Below are 25,436 nucleotides of genomic sequence, written 5' to 3' on the forward strand. Positions count from 1 at the left end.
GAAAGTTGATGCTATTGGAGGGGAGAAAGCAGGGAATTGAAGGGAAGGGAAGAAGATACAAGGTAAAAATAGGGAAGGAAGATCAAATAGGTGAGAGGGAGTCTCAGCTGTAGAAGGACTAGAATGAAGAAGGGTGGAGAAAAAAGGCAATTGGCAGAAAATGTTATAGGAAAAACAATGAAATGGTGAGGGAAGGGAGGGGAGTTGAAAATGGAAGGAAAGGGAGTGGGTTGATATAATAAAGAGGGAAAGGGAGAGGAAGGGTGAATGGGGAGAGGAGATGATGAAAGGAAAGGGAGGTGATGGAGAGAAGGTGGAAGGGAGAGAGGAGGGTCGAGAGTGAGAAGGGTGATGGAATGTGCCGAGGAAGGGGGAGGGGGAAGGTAATGGGGAAGCAAGAGAGAGAGAGAGAGAGAGAGAGAGGTGGAACAGTGAGGGGAGACGGAATGGAAAAGGGAGATCGTGAGACGGAGAAGGGAGAGGGAGATGGAGAAGGGATGGTATAGTATAATATTATAGTGTTCAAAAAATTGCAAATATCATCATGCCACAACACATACGCACGTAAAGCACACATAGTTATGTGTATGTATTAACCCCTTAACCGCGGGGCGTCACCTTCGTGACGCTTGGGAGCAAGGGATCATACCGCGGGGCATCGCTTTTGTGATTCTGTGTTATTTTGAATTCACCCGGGCTTCCAAGTGGGGGCTTGTATCATCTATCAGTACTGACAATGTCCAACACTAGTCAGCACTCCTAATCTCATCTGTACTCCCATCCATTGTTGACAATTTAGCCATTTCTCCCCGTTCTTGACTCCCCTCCCTACCCCCCCACCATTACCCTATCCTCTCGCCTGCCCGGCCATGCTACGCTAAGTAAATCTTCCCTGGAATTTTTCACTGATTTCATCCATTGAAATAAGCCCTATGTCGTATTCTTATACCAAATATATACAAGAAAGAAATCAGGTAAGTGAGAGTGCCATACACCTGGAATTGGCTAATTATCACCTGACAACACCTCACGTGCACTCGTTCGCTAATTTTCGCTGTTTTTTCCCCTTGAAATATGCCGTATAATCTATTTTCGTAATAAATATACATGTAAGGAGGGAAGGGAGAAGCCTAAGTGATATTTACATTCACCTGGAACTACCTAATTTATAATGTATTGTCTAGATTTCCTGCCAATCATATCAGTGCTACACAAAGCTGTATCAAGATTTAACATTGGTAGCTCTGATTATATATCTCCTAAGTAGGCCTCTAATCTATTTTCGTAATAAATATACATGTAAGGAGGGAAGGGAGAAGCCTAAGTGATATTTACATTCACCTGGAACTACCAAATTTATAATGTATTGTCTAGATTTCCTGCCAATCATATCAGTGCTAGACTTAGCTGTTTCAAGAAGTAATATTGGTAACTCTGAATAACCCCTAAACAGGCCTCCAGGCTGGCTGGCCCTGCGTTATCAGTTTACTCTCATCTTCCGAAGTGAGAGGACGTATGTTTCTTCTTGCTGACTTCAAGGCCTTTTTTTCACCCCCATGCAAATGGCTCTGTGACCTTTACCCCCTACTAAACCTCGTGTGGAAAGAGGTAAAGGGCTGACAATTGATAAAAGAGTGACTACGATCTTTCTATTGAGTAAAACAGTGCAAGTGGAATTGTAAATTATGTGTAAATAATGTGTAAACAGCAAGTGAAAGTAATGAATGTAAATATACATGAACAATGGAAAATAGTTTTATAAGTTATTTCAAGTGACAGTGCACAACACAGTGTAAATAAAATAGAAATGTAAATAACGTAAATAAAATAGAGAACGTAAATAGAAATGTAAATGAGTAGTATTATAAGAATACGAGTATATACCCTAGGAGTAATGAAAGTGAAAGTTTCACTCTAGCATGTCTGAATGCTATGAGTTATGAGAGTGAAGATGAAAGTGACATTCACTCTCAATGCCAGTATACAGGACGAGAAAGTGAATGCTACGTATTTTACTGAAAGAAATTGAATCCCTACAGTGACAATAAACTAATACTACTGAAGGAAACTTATGGATAAAGACTGTAGATATATATAAGTGTTATATAGTAATAGAAATATAAAGTGTGAGGGGTTTTATGAATAATAAATGACAGATTACCAAGAGCGAACTAGTGCCAGTGCGACGATCAGACGCGCTCGTAATTTCCATTGCTTTCACAGTGTTTTTTTTTTGAGTATGGATCCCAAACTACTTGAAAATTGTAGAATAGTGTTTATAGTGTTTGTATCTGGCTGTGGTAATCATATTACGGGTTGTCGGGAAGTGTAAAGTGGAGACTTCGTTACCCTACTTCAGAGGTCTCCACAAGTCCTACGGTAACCGACGAAGGCTCAACAATCATTCCAGGAGAAAGCTGAAGGTATGTGCCATAAGCATATGTAATTTTATTATTCTAGGACTAATAACTGATTTTTGGCAAATATTTTTTGAGAGTCTGTCGGAGCCCAAATAACCCCGCGGCACACGCAAGTCATTGGTAAACAAGCCCGCGGTGTAGGGGTTAAAATACATTTATGCTCGCACACACACACACACACACACACACACACACACACACACACGTATGAAGTCTGGGATACATATAATGACACACAAGTGTACATATATGCAAATAGCATCATGATTACACGTACAGCCAGAAACATAATATTTACTGATGTGCATACGTGCACACAATTATATACAGTACACATGCATGCGCTTGAGTGGCCACTCGACCAACACAGCACAAACAAGCCTGCGAGTAATTACGTACGAGGGTACTCACATAACTGATAAAAATGGATCAAAAGTGCTCAGACATTATAGCTACACCGTGACTGAAGTTTGACATTGACTCATAAGTTTAACCTTTGATCCATCTACTCCATAATCGGATCACTTGGTCCTCACCATTGTCATAATACAAAGCCCCAGTTCCACCAAATACCCCATTAACATACTTTCGTGAAATACACTGTTAGCCTACGTTCAAACACACACACACACACACACACACACACACACATATATATATATATATATATATATATATATATATATATATATATATATATATATATATATATATATATATATATATATATATATATATATATACATATATCCCTTACTCGCTGGGGGTTTTCCAACGTTGCCCACACCTCACTGTGGAGGATTTTCATGATTTTAGCAAAATACCCTTAATTCAATCCCTAATATCTGACAAACTAAAACAGATATGGAAAGAATTAAAAATACATAAGACTCACCAATTCTTCCTCTTTCAAATGAAAGTATTCCCAGGTCTCCAGGTGGTTCCAGCGATGAATAAAGATAAGTTAAAGATGGCTGGTTTTCCATGGTTTGGCGGGCTGTTTTCATGTGCGCCCACTGCCATTGACCTTGGACTCGCTGGCTAACGTTGGTAGCACTTACCGGAGTGGTGACTGTAACAATGCCAGGCCTTCCTTCGAGAAAAGCTGGAATTTTCCACTCAGCCTTCTACTTTTCCTTACTCACCGTCATATGGATGAGTCATCACCCTGGTCATGTGGCTCCCCATTGGGTTTTCTGCCTGTTTTATAGTGCCACTATGCCCTGTAGGTGTGTGGGAAAAGAATAGCTATTTGATTTTCTGTACTCTCTTACCAATTTCCCTCTTCTACGCACTTGTATTTGCACTTAACAGCACGATTATTAGCAATTGCACTTCAGAAGTAAAGGCTCTGGCTGTTTCATGCAGTATGCTTGAGTATGAGGTAATTACTTGTACTAAAATTGTGAATAATTTGTACTAACCAGGGACATCATGAAAATATTGTTATGTCCCCATCGCACACTGCCACAAGCTCCAATTGCAGAAGTTCAGTATAGTAAGGACATTGCCCAGTGAGTAGTTCTTCCTAGAGGCAGCCTTTTGGTGCACAGCACACAAGATCAGCAAAGGCAAAAATAAGCACTGGCTTCTTAACCCACCGCGTGCCGACCATTTTTAGCCCTATCGGTAACTCCAGTGCTAGCCATTTTTCGATCTTTTTTGGGGGGGACTAAAATGATAGATTTTGATGTGGAAACAACGAATTTCGCCATTAAAATGCTCACCGAGGCTCGGAAATGTGTTTTATTCAGTCTGGCACACTCGTATACAGGTATAGCCGCTCTCTCACGCTCACTATGTACATGAGAGAAAGCCGTTTTCTATGTAGGGTATACTCAGGTATTCATGCTGGGAAGGTATAGCAATGTTCAGTACACTTTTCTGATTACTTATTACTTCAGCATCTGTCACAATTTGCTTGTCTTTCTCACTGTGAATGCATTATCTTACACTTACTTGAAGATAGGTACAACCTGACTTCATTACGTACAGTCCTGGCACTTACAAGAAGGTATTTACAACTTGAATTCACTATATAGTTCTTACACTTACAAGAAAATATTTACAACTTACACTTACATGAAAATATTTACAAAATGCCTTCACTATGTACAGCACTGGTTGAGGCACACAGGCAGAGTGAGGCAGAGCGATCGTGAGGGGGGGAGTGAGTCAGTGTATGGCCTTGACAGCATGGGGGATGGTTGAGGAGCAGTTACCTTACATGCCTGCCAATTTTTACTAGTGAATCTTGAATAATGCGGTCGCAGTGAAGTTTTTTATTTTAGACCGTTTTAAAATGGCACTGGCACTGAGCGCGCAATTATGTCAGACTGTTTTAAAACAGCACTGGCACAGGGCGGGTTAAGTTCACAGTTTTTATTTTCCAGATAATTACACTTAATGCTTTCCAACTTCACCTCGCTATTTTCACAGGCACTGAAGTTATACAAACTGCAATAACATTTCACTGTTTGCCAACAACACTTCACTATTTTCGCAAGTACCGAAAAAATACAAACTGCACTGACACTGAACTTCACTCAAGCTGTGCTGAAAACTGACTGAAACTTCTCTAGTCTCTTCCCCATCCTTATATAAGCTTCATGTATTCTAGAGTGTTCTTCATTTCTCCACAGTTCTAATGTATTATCGAAAGAGCAACAGTTACAACAGTTGCCAACTTGGAGACATCAAAAACATGCCAGAGTTTTCTTACATTACATAACACTCTAAACTATTTAACATACAAAATGAGGTAAAATTACATGATTTAACTCGTACCCTCCTGACATCGTACGTCGTATGACAGTACATGGTAGCTGCTGTTGACCCGCTATCGTACACCGTACGATTCACAATTGCAATGCACATTGAGTGCACATATTTCAAATTTCACAGGTGATTCGTGGCAGGCAGATGTGTGAGACCTTCCTCTAGCTGCCGCCAGGCGGCTACACTCGTTGACCTCACATGACCCATGCTCGCCTGTGACTTGCCTACTAACCTGACTGCAGTCACCCAGACCAGACATGGTGCACCGCGGTCTCTCGGAGGACAAAATACAAGCCATCCTGGACACCTACCCAGATGATTTTGATGGCAGCAGTGATTCGCCAATTGACGAAACAACAGTATCAGCTAGTCAAGTATGCCAGAAATCAACGATTTATGGGTGGTACCATGATGAACCTATGTTATTTTCAACCAATTATATATATATATATATATATATATATATATATACCACAGTATTGTTGCTGTATATGTACTTTTGTAGCAAATAAATGTAAATATATGTATTTAGGTTGGTTTTGATTAGTTATCCGCCTCCTTCCCACAGTAGTAAACGGAGCAGCCGCACCGGCCCGGCCACAGAACACCTGGCTGCGGTGAGGGGAGACCCACCTTAGGAGCACTTAGGGGTGACGGGAGCAACTTTCTTGGTGAATTTTCATTTGTTTCTCACCAAAAGGGAATGTTTGAGCAAAAAAAAACAAAAACAAAAAAACGCAAATTAACCGGGTTTCCAGGATGTGGGGGGTCCCGAAAAAACCCGTGGGGGAGTTAATCAACAGTTACACAAATAAAATATTATAGAGAAAAAAAAAGTACAAAAATTTATGTACAACTTTACAAAATACTTCCGCTCACAAATAACAGGCTAACTGGCAACTCTGACAAGCAAAGGTAAAATACCAGAAACACTGAGAAACTTCCAGACTACCTGACTAACAAATCCTGCTTCTCAACAATATTTACTAATGTTATACAGAACTTACATTTTTTGTACTTCACATCACAAATACGCTTAGTCTCACATACTCACCATTATTTTCTGAGTAACGAGGGAAAAAACTTAGTTCTAGGTAACCAGGTCATTTTCTTTTTGACCCGTGCACTCTTTATCTTTTTTTTTTTTTTTTATGTAGCAGGTAGGGTTACTCAAGATATTTCCAATAATTGTTTCACAGATATCCACAAACAGTAACATTAACTGCATTGCACTTGTAAAACTTATTATAAAACTTTTATATCATAACACTAGATATAATTTATAATATCTTACAGTTAACTTACATATATATATATATATATATATATATATATGTAAAATTGTGCATACCTGTTTACTCTTTGCAATTTCCCACACACCTGCTCAATCACTGAGCCCTAACCCGGGCGGTAAAGGCAGAACTTTCACTGGGCCAATGATGCAATCGGCCTCGCGCGTGGGGGAGAAGAATTGGATGAGGAAGACATCACTCTACACTCTACCAGTGCCCCGTACAGACTGAGCCTCTTGCCAGTGGGGTGCCTTGGGTACCAACTGTACCTACTCCGTGGTTGTCACAGAAAATGGTCGCGGGTTCAAAGGGTGGCAGGAAGACGCTTGCAGCTATACACGTCAACTGGCAGTGCTCCATGCCCAGAATCGTGATGGATATACATGTCAACCGGCAACTTGGGTATATATATATATAAACGGACTCTATCACAATAGCTATGTCTCCCTCGTCGTAATGCACACAAAAGTATTAACATCCACACCCACACAGACCTACATACACTCACTAAATTAATTATCGGCACCCCATGCTCTTTGTAACTGTCATTGGCACAGAAGCAGTGTATATGCAGTAAGAGTTGATACACCTGATCCTCCCCCCCTTTAATCTGTCCACCCCTCCATCCCTGACCCCCGCCCGTCTCTCTCTCTCTCTCTCTCTCTCTCTCTCTCTCTCTCTCTCTCTCTCTCTCTCTCTCTCTCTCTCTCTCTCTCTCTCTCTCTTTCCCTCTCTCTCACCAAATATAACTCCAGTTGCTTCATGTCATGTATAACGAATAATTCATATCAATGGACATTATGCTCGAAGGAAGATCTCAGAACACCAAGGCATTATCCACTAGATAATGTAGAAATTAAAGTGCTATTTGTCTGCATGGCACTCATCGTATCCGAGGTTACTGTACCACCTTAGAATTGTCCTGCACGTTATGATACGATGACCACCACCATTAGCATTTTAAGAATAGGTTGATGACAAATTATATAGACCTGCTTCTCCAGTTCATACAACATCCCATTAAGAACGCATGTAAAGTGTATACATTGTATATCTCAGTACTGCTATAATATTAACCACATCAGTGACACGTGAAAGTAGTAGTGCATGAATTATGAAACTGAGAATGGTACATTACCAATCTGACGTAAATAATAACATCACAGAGGGGGTGATCGGCAGGCATATTCGTTTAATTTAGGATAGGCTTGTACCTCAAAAGGTTCTTGATATGCATATAATGTGAGGAGTGTGTTGCAAGCTGCTTAAGATGGGTCAGTCTGAGTTTCGAATGAGCAGTAGGAGTTTTAATGTTGAATCTGAATCTGATCTACATTACACATCAAGATCCTCGTTGATAATTTTTAATGGAAACTATGTTGATACTTAAACTCTCTAAGTAACATATAAGGCAGTGATAATGAACAAAACAAAATAAGTAAGCGGTGCTATGAAGCATCTGATATTACTATGAATACGGACATAAGGCCCAGCAGATTAGGGATATCAATGAGGCACATAAACTCAGGAGTTTATTTTCAGATCTCTCGTCTGCTGTGTATAATTTCCGGTTTATCATGCTTAAAGAGTGCCGATATTTTTTTTTTTATGTAATGTACTTAAGTTATATATAGACAAACCTGCACACGGTCGGGCAGATTATATATTCATGCCCATCGCCTATTACAACAACAAATTGTTTACAGTAGTAAACATCCACCTGGACCATGTTTATACATAGGCTGAAGCTCTCGCAGGACACCTCTCATGAGAGGAGAGGAGGGACCTTTGAGGGCTCCCACTTTGCTGGTATACACGTCCATAATTTTTACCTAAGAAAAAAAATTACACATTGGTAAACCCCACTTGGACCAGGTTTTAGGTATGGAGGAACTTCAACTCCCACAGAAGAGAAAGCCCAATGGGGGACAATGCTGGGATGAGTGGCCAGTGCTTTTATCCCGGAAAACAAAATCTTGCACAGCTGTAGACCTCTACCCACACTAAATTTTAGTCAGGGTTTGATTCTAGGGAGTCCCTTTCATGTTGACAATTATTTCTTCTCTGGCAATCATCCTAAGAGGTCCAAGTAAGACCCCTGGAACGGTCCTGGAGGCTCTAGAAGAGCTGCAGAGAATATATTTCAAAATGATCCCTCGATAGCGATTCATTCACTCAGTAACTCAGTGACAATGGTGTTTATTAGCCGGCCTCTGTTAACAAAGGCCCGGCAAAGAGTATACTTGGAGAAGGGGTCAGAATATTATTCCAGTGAGTAATTTGATACAGCTTTTTTTCAGAATTATCTATTCAGTGAGATGCACAATCATGTTGTAACTGGGTGCCAATTAATAATTTGCAAAGAAGACGTGGAACAATGCAAATGAGCCCCTAAACAATTTGTTACATGGGCAATGAACACTCGCGAGAATGTGCCAATATCTCTTTGTAACGCGGCCCTATATCTCTTGGCAAAAGGGCCCTTGATCACTTCAAACATGGCCCTAGATCACACTACATCATGGGTCCTAATAATTTCGTCTGGGCTAATGAACATTTTGCCCCAGATCACCATGCATTATGACCCCAATAGGACCCCAGATCACTTTGCAACATGGAGTTAGAAGTCTGCAACATGACCTCACATCACTGCAACGAGAGTGGGCTAATGTACACACCAAAGACGAAGAACACTAGAGTGAAGCCAAAAACACTTATCAGCAGCTAATGAACACTTCAACGTGGCCTCAGATCACTCAGCGACGGTGGGGTCAATGAACACTTCGCATGGCTTTTCATTATTATTCCTTTTTTTCTTTTTTGCCAAAGACAACGACCCATTGCGTGAGAGATGGTAGTCACTCGCAGATATTGATGTCTGGCGTGGGATGGTTGCATTAATTTTCAATACTGATGTTCCGTACTGACTCACTTTTTTCTTTTTTTTTGTGTAGGATGTGCTACCACTAAACGGACGAGCGCAGGGAAGCTGAGTACACGATTAGCCCTATATCATTCCCAATTACAGTTTTCTTTCTTTCCTTTTCCTATTGGCAGTTAGCATTCTCACGCTCTTAGGACGCACAAATAGCAGACTAAAATCATCTGGCATTAAATAGAAACTATAATAGAGTTGTCCTTCCATGAAAGTATTATTAGATTACTTTCTTGAATCAGATGTTTTTTGTAAGTTACTCTTGTTACCTTCAGGTAATTTTTTGGTTTCAATTCGAGACTTCCAGAAATTAAGGCGTTAGATATGACTATCACTTGTCCTTGCAGAAGTACAGATTTGCCTGAAATGAATAAAGTCATCAGAAGATAACATAAATAAATTAAGACGACGCCTGAAGCAAGAGGTTTAATAAAAGTCTATCGTTCAACTCTTCATTCCCCTTTATGCAGCTGAGGATTTTGCTTCTGCTTACGGCACTCTATATTTCTAAGCAGCTACATAGGTAAAACCATCTCTATGAGTTGTTCATTGCTCTCCATGCAAAATGATTATAATTTTGCGTCCCCCGAGATGTATGTGTATCATTAACAGTCTCACTCACTCACTCACTGTACCATTTTTAAGCACGGGGTGCAGTCTTTATGGGTGATTGATGAGTGGTGTGGGATAATAGAGGTGTGTTTTATGTGGGTCTGGGTTGTGTTTCGGGTGTGCCTGAGGTGCTTGTAATGTTCTCCTAGTCGAGCGCTGACCTGCATCATGCGAGAATAGCCGTAAATATGACAAGGGAGTAGGTCAGAGCACTGGAGTGTCTGGAGTGTGTCTAAAGATGCGTCCACACGTACCCTCGAACATATGTTGACAACACTGTTGGCAAAGTGTTTGGGTAAATGTATGCAGCAGTATTTGGACGGATGTATGCAAACATGTTTTAGTGCTACTTCGAACACTGGCAGCAGAGGCAATGGGATATGAGTGTCCAAACCAGGCAGCTTAGACTTCACCATGATGTTTTTTTTTTTTTCTTTTTCTTTTTATGTGTCCGACTCTGGGCATAGGCTTCACACCCTGCTATCAAGGCCCAGCAGTCCTCCTGCACACCTGTTCCCAACATATTTGCAGCGTGTTCGTTACTGTGTTGCATACATGTTCCCAGCACTTGTTCGAGCACACATGTGCACGCACCCTAAGGTGCATGTTGTTTCCATCTAGTTGACTGCGCACTTTTGTCGTGTCGGAAGAGGCATAAATACGACACAAAAAGGGGGGAGAGGGGTTGTTGGGCACGGTAGAGAACTGGGCAGTTAGGTATACTGGGTCTGCCTGTGAGCCAGAGGGGTGCCACGCAAGTGCTTAACCAGTTTTTAATTATTTTTTTAATCGTTTAGAACACTACCCGGAGTTAATGCGGCTATTAACGATGTCCCTTGTCTTGTTTAGTGGCTACAGGATTGAAATTCCCATACTCATTTTTTTTTCTGTTCTCTACACACCTAAGCATTCAGTTTGCTGCCACTACACACATTTATTTAACTCAGTTAAGAAATATGCGAGTATGGGTATTCCTTTCATATCGCTAGACGAATTCCTAAACATATTTTTCTTGTACCAAATTATTTTTTCTCCCACCCTAGGGAAATCCTTAACACCGATTTACAAGCATACCGTTATTAAGTGAATGCGAGAGACAGTGTATGATAAGGCCTTTTTCTCGTCGGCTAAGGAAGTCCCTAATACTTTTAGCTTATCAGTGAATTTTTGCATATGACTTTAATATTCGCTACAAATATTTTAACAACGGTGGAGAATTGCAGAGGGTCGGTTGGTGTCTGTGAGACAGCTCATCTGGCTAGAAAGAAATGCGATTCTGATTACTTGAATTAATGAGCAGAAGGACAAGGCAAAAAGGATGATAAGAGAGCAACTTGTATGATATTACGCTGAGAAACAACAGGAAATTTGATGTAGGAAATTAACCCATTGGTCGAGGGGAGAGTTATCTAATCTAAACAAAAATACTTGGTAATTGTTAGAAGAGCTTTAGAAATAAAGGACATCTTCTTTAACTGTCCCTTCTACCCTCGGACAATTGTTTTTAACTAAAAAAAAGGCCCTATCGAACTGAAGGGTTAAAGTGGGGTGAAAGAAAGAGAGATGAGAAAAATCAGAAGAAAAAAGTGGAGGGAAGAGATAATTAAAGATACGAAAAGAAGAGGAGAGAAAATAAATGAAAAATGAAGATTCGCGCAAGACAGTGGCATATAAATAGGGATAGGTAAGAGGGAAGTGGAGAAAGGACTATATCAAAGAAAATTTAGGAAAATATGATACATAGATGAAAATGAAGTAGTGATAAAAAGATGGGAAATTAAAGAATAAATTGGCGGACAAAGGACCATTAAGGAATGATGGAGATGGAGGGACTTGGAAAAAATTCAAAGGGGAAAAAAATATAAGCAAGGAGGAGGAAAAATGAGTAAGATAGTCCATCCCAGAATATGTTGGACGACAGAAAGGCACACAGAGGGACGTAGAAGACTGCATTGAAAAAAGATGAAGGCGAAAGGAAAAATGAAAAAGAAATAGGAAAATCAAGGCAAATGGAGCTTAGGAGGAGAAGGAAAATTTTTGAAAAAGTAAAAAATCAAATGAGAACTCGCAATAAGGCAACGGGTGGCGCAAGAGAAAGAAATCAAAGCAGTAGTAGGAATCACAGTGAAAATTAGGACTATTTGGGAGTGACAGAGAAAAAAAAAACAGCTTCATGAACGAAACAAATTGATAGACAGGTAAATGGATAGAGACGGGAGGAGAGATTGATGGATATGGGCACACACACACACACACACACACACACACACACACACACACACACACACACACACACACACACACACACACACACACATATATATATATATATATATATATATATATATATACCATTATCACCATCAGCTATTGCAACAAAGATCACCTCCAACATTCTCCTCGAATTCCTTGACTGAGTCAATCTCTGCCACGTTTTCCTGCAAACTTCTCTTTCTCATCACTTCACCCCTGTATGGCATTTTTCTGCTAGGCTTTCAGTCTCTTGGAGTCCAGTCAGGCAGCCTCTTGCTTCATTGGTTATCCCTTATTTTTGTTACAGGACCAGCCCACCTGGATTACTGTTCTTTTATAACTTCTAAAATGTCATTGACTTAAGCTTGCTCTCTTTCCCAAGCTGATCTTTTCCTGTCTGTTAAAGATACTTCCAAAATTGACCTTTCCATTCCTCTTTGAGAACGGACTAGTTGATTTACCGTAGATTTTGTCAATTTCCATGTCTCAAGACAGTATGTCATATATGGGAATATGCATTTGCTCTATGTTTCTCATTTCATGCATATTGGCAAGCTGCTTTTAATTGTCTCTATGTTTTCCAGATGATTTCCATCCAATAGCAATGCGTCTTTTTATTTTGCTCTCATGGTTTTTCGTTATTTTTAGTATTTACCCCAAGAAATTGTACCACTCGCCCTCTTCAAGAATTTCTTCGCCTATTCTGTTGACACCCTTTGGTGAATTTGGATTAAACATTTGTTTTACTCCTGTTCATCTTTAGCCCTACTGTGAGACTTTCCCTTTTTAGGTAATTTAACATGTCTTGCAGTGTCTCTGTTGTTTGTGAGATTAGGCAATGTCATCTGCAAATTGTAAATGGTTATCTTTTCTCCATCTATGGTTACTCCTTTGTTCTCCAAGTCCAGTAATCTGAAATTACTTTCTAGGCATGCTGTAAATAATTTTGAAATTGTATCTTCCACCCCAAACGGGATTGATGCGTCTGGCAATAGATAGATAGTATCTTCCTGACGGACACCCTTCTCAATCTTAATTTTTTCCGAGTCTTTATGCAATATAACTGTAGCCGTTCCCTCTATATTGTATATATGTTTTTGAGCAGTTTTACAATGTTTTCGCTTTACTCCTTGTTCCAGTAATGAGTTTATAATTGCTATGTGCTCCACTGAGCCGAAAGCCTTTTGGTAAACAACAAAACCTAAACTCAGTGTTTTTTTTATATCCCGTAGTCTTCTCAAATAGCTGATTCATTGTGTGTAGATGATCAGGAGCAGATTACCCTGTTCGGAATCCAGTCTATTTACGAGGTTGAATTTCGTCCACCATATTTGTTATTTTGTTCCTAAGAACTTTAGTGAAGAGTTTGTAAATAACTGGTAATAGGCTAATGAGTTGATAGTTACTAAGACCTTTTGAGATGCTTTGCTTGTAAAGCAATATAACTACCGAATTACACCATGTTTTTGGAATATACTTCTTCAATATATACTGAGTGAATAAGTGGCAGAGCCTGTTTTGTACTTCTACTCCTGCATCCAACAGTAAATCTGCTACGATTCCATCTTCTTCTAGGGTCTTCCTTCTTTTTCATACTTTCAAGAGAATTGTTTTCTTCGTATTGTGTTACCACATGCATTTCACTTGTGTCAACTGAAAATTTAGCTATTGGTACTATTGTTTTTCTTATACATATAACTCTTTGTAAAATTTTCTGGTCTCTTCACCATCTTCTCTCTGCATTTAATGACATCACCATTTTTGTCTTTCAGCAATACTGTTTGTTGCCTTCCATATGCCATTTTACTTCATACCTATTTCAGACTTTTTTTCCTTTTTGATGGTGTCTTTGACCTCATCCATTATTCTCTTTATTTTTTTTTCTCTCTGTGGCTTGTTCATAAGCTTATTAAATTCAGCTTTCTGTTTCATATTTCCTTGCTTTTACTTTCATCTTCTTTCTTCTTTTCATGACCACAAGGGCCACTTTTGAACGCTTATTGGATATATTTATATTAGCTTTCCCTACTACCTATGTTGATTCTCTCAGCACATTTGTTAGTCTGTCACTGAAATCATCAACATGACACTCAGCATAACTTTTAGACTGAAATCTGTTCATTACTTCTAGCTCAATGGCTACTTTGTTTTCGCTTAGTTTTATCGGGCATATCATTTTACTTTTAATCATCTCTCTCTCACATCTGAAACTGAATCAGGCCGTGGAACCCACTATTCTATGGTCACTTTTTTTATTTACTTTACTGATAACTTTGAAATTTATGATCGTGTTATTCATATCAGCTATAATGGAGTCGATTTTATTCTTTGTTTCTTCATTAGAACTTCTCCAGGTCCATTTTCTGCTTTTGTGTGTGTGTGTGTGTGTGTGTGTGTGTGTGTGTGAGAGAGAGAGAGAGAGAGAGAGAGTGAATTTGTTCATTATTCTCATGTTATAAATTTCAGCAAAACTTACCACAATTTCACCCCTGTCATTCCTTTTTCACACTTCGAATGTTCCCATATGCTTGTCCATTTAACTTCCCAACTTTTGCAATGAATTATCACGTGAGTATAGAATATGTGGTCACTTCTTCTTCCATAATCTGGGAGAATTCGTCATAGGATGTTTCTATTTCTTCAATTGAGCTCTGAGAAGTCGGTGCATATACATGTATCACTTTAAGGGTGCGTCTTTTGCGTAGTCTAAATACAATCAATGCTGCTTGGTTAGCTACACTTCTGAATTTAACAATGTTCTCTGCAAGATTTCTGTTATTTAAAAATCCTACAATACTCCTTTATTTTGCCTTCCTCTGTAGTGGTTGATTTGGAGCTGAATTATTTTTCATTCTTTTCTCTGGATCTCACTTAAACCTACAATATCCCAACTAATGTTTTCTAATTCAGTCATTTTGGTATCAAGTTTGTGATCTTCTGCAAGGCTTCTTACGTTGTTCGTGTTGGTCTTCATGGATTTCAGTTTGTGTTGAGAGATGAGGAAAAAACAGAGAGAGAGAGAGAGAGAGAGCGGAGGATGATTACGAAAATTAATGTAAGAAAGTGAAAAAAAAGGACGTAGAGAGATGAGAAGGAAAGAACAGACTGATGTAAGAAAACAAAAAGGAGATAGGGAATGAGAAATGAGCGGGAGGAGGGACCGAAGGAGCAAAGAGTAGAACCAAAGAAAGAGGTGGAGGCGAGGAGAGAGGATTAGGAGAGGGAGTGGAGAAATAAAGGGAGAGGGAGGGAAGATGGAAAACGGTGGGAAAGAGGTGGAGAAGGACAAAGAAGAGGGAGAGAATGGAGGGGGAAGATGAAAGAAGAGAAAGGGAAAGCAAGGAATATGAGAGAGAGAGAGAGAGAGAGAGAGAGAGAGAGCAGGTGGGGGAGGTTACGGACTGAAGAGAGGAGAGGGGAAACTGAAAGCAGGGAGATGAGATGGCAGATGCGAGAAGAGATCATGATACAAGAGAGAGAGAGAGAGAGAGAGAGAGAGAGAGAGAGCAGAGGGGGTGATAAGAGTGGTGAAGTGGTGGTAGGAAGGTTGAGGTGATGGTGTTCATGACGGTGATGTTGACGGCAAGGAGAGTGGAGGTAATGCTTAAGCTGATGGTGGTGTCGGTAAGTGTTTGAGTAGTGATGAAGGGTATGATGATGGTAAGAGGGTGGAGCTGGAGTGGTGATGGTTATGGAGATGGTAAGAGAGTTTGGATGGAGTGGTGATGGAAACGGTGATGGTGGTACAGAGATGGTTGAGGTGGTGATGCTGTGGTCCTTAGTGGTAGTAAGTTTTAGAGCGGTGATGGTGAAAGTGGTGGTAGTGGTGGATCGGTTGGAGTGGTAATAGTCGCTGTTGCTGTAGCGGTGAAAAAGTTTTTGCTGTGATGTTGACAATGACGAGATGATGGTGGTGTGCGTGATAGAGAAGCAATGGTGAGGTTGATTATGATGGTTGTGGTGATTGGGATGGAGATTTGATAATGAGTGATGAATGTATTGGTGACGAAACAAATGGAATGGTGGTGATGAGAGTAAAGAAGTGGGACAGTATGAGGAGAAAGTAGCTTAGGTGAGGTCTGAATGATGGAATTATGGTGGTAATAGAGTGGTCATGATGTGAGTGCGTTTAGAACGTGTCAGCTATCTCAACCCTTTCACTCTGGTGACGTCTTTTCCAATCATTCTTGCTACCTATACAGATCTAATTTTTCGGCTCAGGTAAAATTCCCTTGTAGTGAGATCGTTGGCGAAAGCTATGTTAAGCCCTTCCAGTTCGAAAAATCTACCCAAAGTTGAAAAAAAAATCATCTGGAGATAGCAGGAATGCAATACAGGAGTACATCTCCGAACTGAGGCACTTACTGTAAATACGAGCACATATGCCAGTTTCTTTAACCCACTGGTGCCTACCGTCCTTTGAAAGAGACGGAATTAGAAGTTTCCTTAGTTGCTGTTAGATGAACGTCACAGTACGGAACTATGAGCTTAGCGACTGTGAGCCGATGGGCGTGTATTTGTACGCTAAACACCCTTGGAACAAAATCCAGAAATCTTGGACACAAATGGACTAAACAAGACTAAAATCAAATAGTGGCAATAATTGTGAAGTATAATGTGTTCTAGGGCTGACATATTTTTTTCATGGTATCCTGGCTATCCTCAAACGGTTTTATTTTGCCTAAGAAGACACTTTGAAGGCATAATAACTACTCTTCATAAACCCTTTACTACAATGACGATTAACACATTTCATTTTCACTACGTCTAGGCGATCGTATACTGGTTCACCATTTCCAATAGGTGACGTCTTCCTTACTCACTCTAGATGATTTTGTTAACCTTTCAACGTGAGAAAGGATATTATAATCTTGGTGTCTCTAGGCGAGATGTTCACGACATAATTTCTGAACTGTGGAAGTTAGATATTGTCTTCAATAGCCCCTTCACTAATAAGTGTGCACTTTTACGCTGAATAGAATCCCCTGGCAGCAGAAGGAATAAAATAGCCTATAATCGATGCCCTCAAGCTGAAGGGGTTAAAGGAGATCTCTCGTACTGAAGATGTTAAAGACAGAAAACGAAGAAAAACAAGAATGATAAAAAACAATGAGACTGAATATGAAAGTAGGTATTGCAAGAAGACGAAAACATATTAGAGATTACTCATTTTTGCTAGTGCATCGGTGGGAGGACAAGGAGAGATAGATCGAGAAGGAGATGGATGGGTGGTGTGTCGCAGATATTGGGGGTCATTTACATGGTTGGGATTGAAAAGCATTGAGGCTCTATTTGTCGCGGAAGTCCCTCGCGGAATGCGGAGTCAGATGATAGAGAGATAAGCAAACATAGAGATAGATAGTTGGATAGATAGACAGATAGACGAATAAACATTGGATATAGATAGATCGATGGATGGACATAGGGCATAGGTAGGTAGGTAGGTATGTAGGTAGGTAGGTAGGTAGACAGACAATGTTACAGTAATGTCTTACCCCAAAGACTGCATCCTATGGCAGAACTAAGCAAGCAGGTGCTCCATGAATCTGGATATTCCTCATGCAGGTGGTCCCAGCATTTGTTCTCTGACCACCGAAAACCAGCCAGATTAGCCATCAGTCAGTGCATCCCTCTATTTGGCCCTCAGTCTGTCTGTTTATCTGTTTTCTAGTCTATCTGCCTGTCTGTCTATCTATCTATTCATCTTCTATGTATGTCCATCTGTCTGTCTAATCATCGTTACTATATCCACCTGTTTCCACCTGTCTGTCTATCTGTATGTGTGCTTCTCATTCTTCCTTTACATCTGTCTATCTATCTATCTATCTATCTTCCAGTGTATCTGTAAATCTGACTACATACAGCTTCATAATTAAGTTCAGGAAATAAGTATCTTTAAAATTTACATGCTTAGTAATTTATTTTGCCAGAAGGTGTGCTAAAAGGAAAAGGAAAGATGGAGAGCGGGTGGTGCATTGGTTAGCATATCCAGTTCGCAGCCAGAACTCGAATTTGATACTTTGCCCAGCACACTTTGTTTCATTTTTGCCCCTGTCCTTCCTGCAGTGTAAAAACGAGTAAAGTCTGTGGTTTCCACCTGAGAAAGATCCCTAACCATTTTCCAGTTCAGTTGATGGTAAGTGTAGTCAGATTGGTGGGTAAATTTGACCAGTTACCCAGGAGACTCATTCCTACGTGGTAACCAAGGCTCATCGAATATCATGCCTCCACGACTTAGTATTCAAGTTGTGAGAGTGATTCAGATCAGTGCGGAACAATCGCGACTGTACGGCGCTGGATATAACATTGCTTGTTGTGGGTTACGTTCTAAGGGAAGACTGACTCTTACCAAAAATTGATAACCTTATTGGCGTTCTTGCAGTCAGTAGGAATTTATGTTTATTCTTTCTTCTTTTGTTATCCTTTTCCTGTGTACATCCTCGCACAAGCCATACTCTTGGGTGAAGTTTGTTTTCCTCTTGTTTCTTTTCTTCCAGCACTACAGGAGAGGACTTGGATGTAAACAACTGTTGCAAGTTGTGTTCCAGGGGAAAACTGAGAGAAAAATTATTTGTCTGCCATAGTGACCCTCGTGCAGTCGACAGGCATATATTTAATCTTTCATTTTCTGGGTTGTAATAAAAGTGGCTGTGATGATTTCGTAGTACATCTTTTTTTAGTGATTTATTCTGCACAGACATTACACCTCTTTATCTTGTGTATATTATTGATGAACAGTACATTCATACTGAAACGATAAAAAACGAAAATATATGAGACAGTTTTAAAGGTTTATCATGTAATATAAATCGCCAAGGAATAGGTGCTACGAACGCTCCTACAATACTTGGAGTTTTATCCTTAAAGATATACACTATGGTGGTTCAGCAGTATGGCGTGTATGAGGACTAACAGGCTGACCAGAGGGGTGGCTAATTGTGACGTGGGTAGAGGAGAAAGGGACTAATAGCGAGATGGAGAGACATGAAAGGGGTAGGCAAGAGGGGGGAGATAGTGAGGGAACGGATCATAATGTGTTATTGAGCAAGAACAGAAATGAGTGGATGTTCTTTTTGTTCTTTTACACTGGCCACCTCAGAGAGAGAGAGAGAGAGAGAGAGAGAGAGAGAAGATAACACGACACCTTTTTGTTAATTTTGCCACGGGTAACGATTTGCTTCAGGTTAGGACAGCCCTCCTCATGATGACGTAAGAAGCATCTCCAATAACTAATTCATGGTTGAGACAGCTCTAATACTTCTTCCAACAAACACCAGACGCTTTTATTCAGCTTACAGTCAGTCATCGGAACTAGATAATCTTAACCTCTTCAGTACGTTGACATCCTGTTCATTTTATTCCCTGTCGCTTTGGGCTTTTTTTTTTTTTTCTGAGAACCATCGTAGTGAATGAACTGAACCATTCACAGCGAGAGAGCAGATATGTTTAATTCTGAGCCAGTAAGCATAGGAGTTTAAAGGATGTTCTCCTGCTGAAGAGATGCTGGAAATAATTTTAAACGTCTTTCCTACGAAAGGTCTTCCTTAACTCCTTGAGTCCGAGGGCGACTTTTATACACAGTAAACGTTGTGTTACTGGTAGACGATTTCATTCAGCTTGCTTTAAAGCTGGAGGTGTTAGGCAGTGCCCATTATCCCCTTTCAGTGAAAACGTTTTCCTAAAATCAATAAAATCGCCTACAGGTCGTAAGGACAGCTACTAATGATGCCATCATTCTATAGGCGTGATGGAAATGATTCCAAACCACGTCACTACCACAGGTCTACCTTAAGCTAAGCTAAACCGTCTGGAATCCGGGAAAAAAAAAAAAAAAAGACACCATCGGACTGAAAGCTTTAAACCTTTCACTACTCGACATCATTTTCTCACCCTACAGAGTGGATAGTGCACGATATATCTCCAGATGGATGAACGCAGATGATAAGGAAGTGGTTCCAATAAAATGTCTTTTCTGACAATAGGTAATACCTGAGACCACTTATGAAAATGATATTTTGCATAATGGTAGACCTTTATAAGGGCCATATTTAGGTACGGTGGGACCCTCGAGTCTCATCCATGACGTGGGGAATGGCCTCGTGGGGGTCCTGGTCAGCACCGGTATGCACGTTCAGTATTTTAAGTGAGAAAACTAAATATTGCATAGTAGCAGACATCCCTCAAGAGCAGCTTTGAGGCAGGATGGGGCCTCCAAAGGCCTTCCCCATGTGGGAGGGGGAGGGGCTGGTCGCAGTAAACGCCTAAATGCATGACCAATTTCATACCTAATAAAATCTTATATTGAGCTATGGTAAACCCTTAGGTGCAGGTTCTAGGCAGAATGGATATTCCTTGTCCTACACGCAGCATGAACTGGGACAACGCCATTATTATTTTTTTTTATTAGGATCATGTGATTTTCCAGTGTGGTACATCTCCATCCAGACTTCTAAGGACTGCCTCCAACCCTTAGAGGGGCGTCTTTCGAGGGTCTGCTGTTGTGGAGAGATGCTTCATTTTGTGTGTGTGTGTGTATGTGTGTGTGTGTGTGTGTGTGTGTGTGTGTGTGTGTGTGTGTGTGTGTGTGTGTGTGTGTGTGCCTGGTAGTCTGTTTATGCTACCTTTGGATGATTTTATTCTGCAAAGTAGAGACTGTTCTACCTGTAAGATAAGATAGGCCATATATTTAACCCCACCGTAATACAAGTCTCCCATAAAAAGAAAATATGATCACCTGAGGGTAAAGAGAAAAGTAATAGCAAAAAGACATCACCATATCTGCCATTAAATGATAACCGTCTGTAGGTAGGGCAAATAAGATCTAAAAAGACATCATCATAGCATTTACTAATAATATGAGAGTCTATAGGTATCAAAACTGAATTCTAAGAGAAATCTTCACAGTGAAGTACGTAATGGAGGCAATTCATTTTTAGCTAAGCTGCACTATGAAACATTTTTTTACCTGCTCACACATAAGCCGGATGAAAGTAACTGAAGACATAATCAGACCCTGCCTTGCGTGTCTGGCTTCCTATGCATCCTAGGAAGAAAACTAATGGCAAAATCTGAGGGTGGGGGTTATACGAGTAAAGTGCGCCTTGTGAGCGGGTTACGAGTGAGCGGGCGATTGTACATATGCCTATCATCATCATCATTTCATCTGGATGTAAACTTTCAACATTTCTGATGAGGTAAGTGAACAATGACAGAAGAATAATTGAGCTAAAATATTTATATTCTCACGTTTTCTCTCTCTCACGTTTTCTCTCTGGATGTGCATTTATCGAGGTGCAGCAGCATATTTCATGCGCAATGTTCAACTCTCTGTTCCTAACTTGCTGTGTCAACGAACTGCATCAGTAGACGCTTGGCTATTGATCGAATTATAAAACCCAGAAATGGGGGGATTACCTTTAGTGGTAGGTGGTGGCGACCATCATCAACTCACTTGATGTAGTGCTCTCTACTTCTTCCTTAGCCTTTATCAAGCTTTCTCTGTGTCGGCCCTCCTCTCTTCCTATTTCTCACATCTTTCCTGTCACTTCTTATTGCTTTTCTTTCCTTTACAGGTGGCTTTACATTGAGTAACAAGCCAAATGGTTTCCTGTAAGCCAGGAAACCATTTACTACGCTGGGTGTTAACCAAATAACCAAACCATACGTGCTCCCTACGTGTCAACAAGTGGGTTGGTGGAGGGTTAGTGCCCCTCCCCGTAAAAGAAATAACTCAGTCAAATGGCCACCCTTTACGGGATTATGGCGTCTGGCAATAGATAGATAGATAGACAGATTTCACCCCCTAAACACAGAAAAAACGTCCATGTAAAATTATGAGCCTAATCTCCGATATTTAATTGTCATAATTTATGCAAGAAAACATGGAGTTGCAACAAGAAATCTTTTATAATTCGATTTCACATTAGAGCAAGTCAGTTAAAGCCCTCGGTACATTCTCTCAGAAAGTTGGACTTCCAAGGGGTTCTTTGGTTTCATGAGTAAATATATAGCTAAAAACAAAATTTATTTAATGAATCTACCACCTGCAAAAAGAATCTCTCTTCCACCTCCATAGCGGAAACTTTATTAGCCTCTGAACACCGTCGCGGTCGGGCAGTGTCGTGTTGGGCCTGGCTGGGTCGTGTCGGGCCGCTCATTTCTCAGCATTTTTTTTTTTTTTAATAAATAACAGACGGAGGAAGGAAAAACAAATGGGTAAAAAAAAAAATCCATACACCAGATTACTGGTGTCCGCTGTTCATAAAATATCTGTAACAGTTAGACTTGAACAGTTGTGGGTTGAAATTTGGAGGAAAACAACTCTGGGGAAGCGAGTTCCGGAGAGATGCAGTTCGGGGAATGAAAGAATTCTGACAGGCAGAAGTTCTGCAATATGGTTGAGTGACATTCCAGTCATGAGTGCTACCAGATGCCCGTGTAGCACGAGGGAAGGCATGGAGAGGTGGCACCATGGACGCAACTTCGTCTGAGCATTTGCCAAAAAAATGTCTGTAAAATAATGCAAGGGAGGCAACATTCCTTCTTACTTGCAGGGGAGGTAGTTTATATGTAATGGCAGGGTTGTTAATGATTCTAACAGCTTTATTCTGAATCTTGTCTAGTTGTCTTAATGCAACCTCTCCACAACCATTCCACAAGGGTGAGCAATATTCAAGCTGAGAGCGCACATGACTCTTATAAATTATAGCCAACTGCTCATTGGCGAAGAAGTTACGGACTCTGTACAATAATCCAAGTTTCTTTGAGGGGTTTTAGCAAGTAATCTGACATGAGAGGTCCAGCTGAGGGCACTGTTAAGTGAGACACCAAGAATTTCAATACTTTTGGAGATGGGAATATTAGTAGCACTGAAGGTAATGTACGAATCTGGCAATATCTGTCTATTAGTAAACTGTATATATATAGTTTTACTAGCATTAAAAGAGACAAGGTTGTTTTGTCCCCATTCACTGATTGTAGATAGATCTTGATTTATGGAGATGGCTGTACTGAGTTGAGAGGTAGAGATATTAGACTTTGTAAATGGATGTCTGAGTGTGAATGAACTATGTAGTGTTGAGTCATCTGCATATGAGTGAATGGGATTGTGAGTGACAGATAAGAGATCATTAATATGAACCAGAAATAGGGCTGGCACCAGAACTGATCCCTGCGGCACGCCGGCGTTAATTGAGTGGAAATTCGAATATACATCATCTACTATTACTCTTATTTTCCTGTCACTAAGATAAGAAGAAATCAAAGGAACAAAAGACGTTCGTCCATAGCAAGGGAGTTTGGACAGCAGGGAACGGTGCCATACTCTGTCGAAAGCTTTAGAGATATCAAGAGCTACTGCATGAGTTTCTCCAAAAAGATCAATTGATTGATGGATGGTATGAGTTAAGAGATTGAGAATGTCAATGGTGGATCTTTCGTGGCGAAAACCGTATTGTCTATCACTAATTAAGTTGTTGGATTCAAGATGTTTAACAATATGCTTATTAATTAAAGTTTCAAATACCTTACCAAGAGAAGATGTGACAGCTATTGGTCTGTAATTGGAGGGGTCAGACGAACTCCCTTTCTTCGGAACTTCATCATTTCATCTGGAGCTTATCATAAACATCGCTTCCCTAAACTTGCTCTCATCGCTGGCTGTTCTTGCTCACTCCTAACCACGCTCGAGTGCCTCTTGGCGCGCGCACACACACACACACACACACACACACACACACACACACACACACACACACACACACAGTAGTGAATACATAACTTCCTCCAACTTCACTGGCGGAGGTAATCCTGAATGAGAAAACACTAGCATATAGCCTATTCAGCATGGATGGTGGGGATTAGTGCTGAAGTGGTGACATGTGACGGTGTGTGCCACACAGGAGGACTGCTGGGCCTCAGAGTACGAACAGTTGATTCTCTCACTAGAATCTGGCACATAAAAAAGATGAGACCCGTATATATCTTTGTTGTGTTTATACATGTCGCATTAAGCTGTATATTGTTTAAAATAAAATCACCAAAAGCCTTTTTAATTAAATTTAATAAACTTTATGTTGCTACCACCGGATGATTTTCTTCGCCTTAGAAAAAGGTCGGTCTTGGTGAAGGGCTTAATGAAGGTTACATAATCTATCAAATAACAAAAAAATCCTAAACGGAAAGAATATGTCGCACGGTTGTCAATAATTAATGGTAATGCAATCTCGTATTAGTTCGGAGGTTCATTTAAAATTGGCCCCGGTTTACCTCAAACTGAAGTTGATCTCCTTCTACAGTACACCATCCTCCTTTTGCGGGATAGGGCGGTAACTGGGGGATGTTTGCATAACCGGACAGCTCCATTCGTACGCTCATTTCAGTGCCGGCAGGCGAAGGCTTTCCTCTTCAGAATCATTCCGTCATGTTGAAAGGGGTAAATGTTTTGGATACTGCCTTGGATAAAGTCCAGCCACTTTACATTTGTAATAATAAAGTTCAGAATATATTTTCCAAGTATGGCCCGTTGCTTTTTAACACTTTTCCCGTTCTGCCATCTTAACCCTCAAAAAATGGCGATGTCTGTTATACGTTTCTCTTCTTGTAGCCACACTATTTTATTCAGCTTAGAAGATAATTTTCAGACTGGAGGCTTACGAGACAGAGTTCAGACGGGATTGTTAGGAGATAGTTTTCAGATAAAAAGCTCAGGCGACAATTTTCCTATTGAAAGCTTAGGAGATAATTATCAGACTGGAAGCCATGAAAATTTTCTTACTTGAACTGGGGGAGATAATTTTCATACTGGAAGCTTATGAGATGATTTTCATACTGGAAACTTATTTGATAATTTTCAGACTGAAAACTTATATAGTTTTCATACTGGAAGCTTAGGATGTAAGTTTCAGACTGAAAGCTTAAGAGATAATTTTCAGAGGAGAAGCTTCAGAGATAATTTTCAGGCTGGAAGCTTAGATGATACTTTTCAGAGTGGAAGCCCAGGGGAGAATTTCACTATGGAAGCCTCGAAGATAATTTCTGAGCTAGAAGTGTAGGAGATAGTTTTTGTCTGGAAGCTTGGAAGAGAATTTTCAGACTGGATGGGCTGGACATAGGGAACCTTTCGTTAACAATATCAGTAACGTAAGT

The sequence above is a fragment of the Coenobita brevimanus genome, chromosome 52 (assembly GCF_032717465.1).
Source record: "Coenobita brevimanus isolate Jiangsu-jjx chromosome 52, ASM3271746v2, whole genome shotgun sequence".
In the NCBI taxonomy this organism is placed as follows: Eukaryota; Metazoa; Arthropoda; class Malacostraca; order Decapoda; family Coenobitidae; genus Coenobita; species Coenobita brevimanus.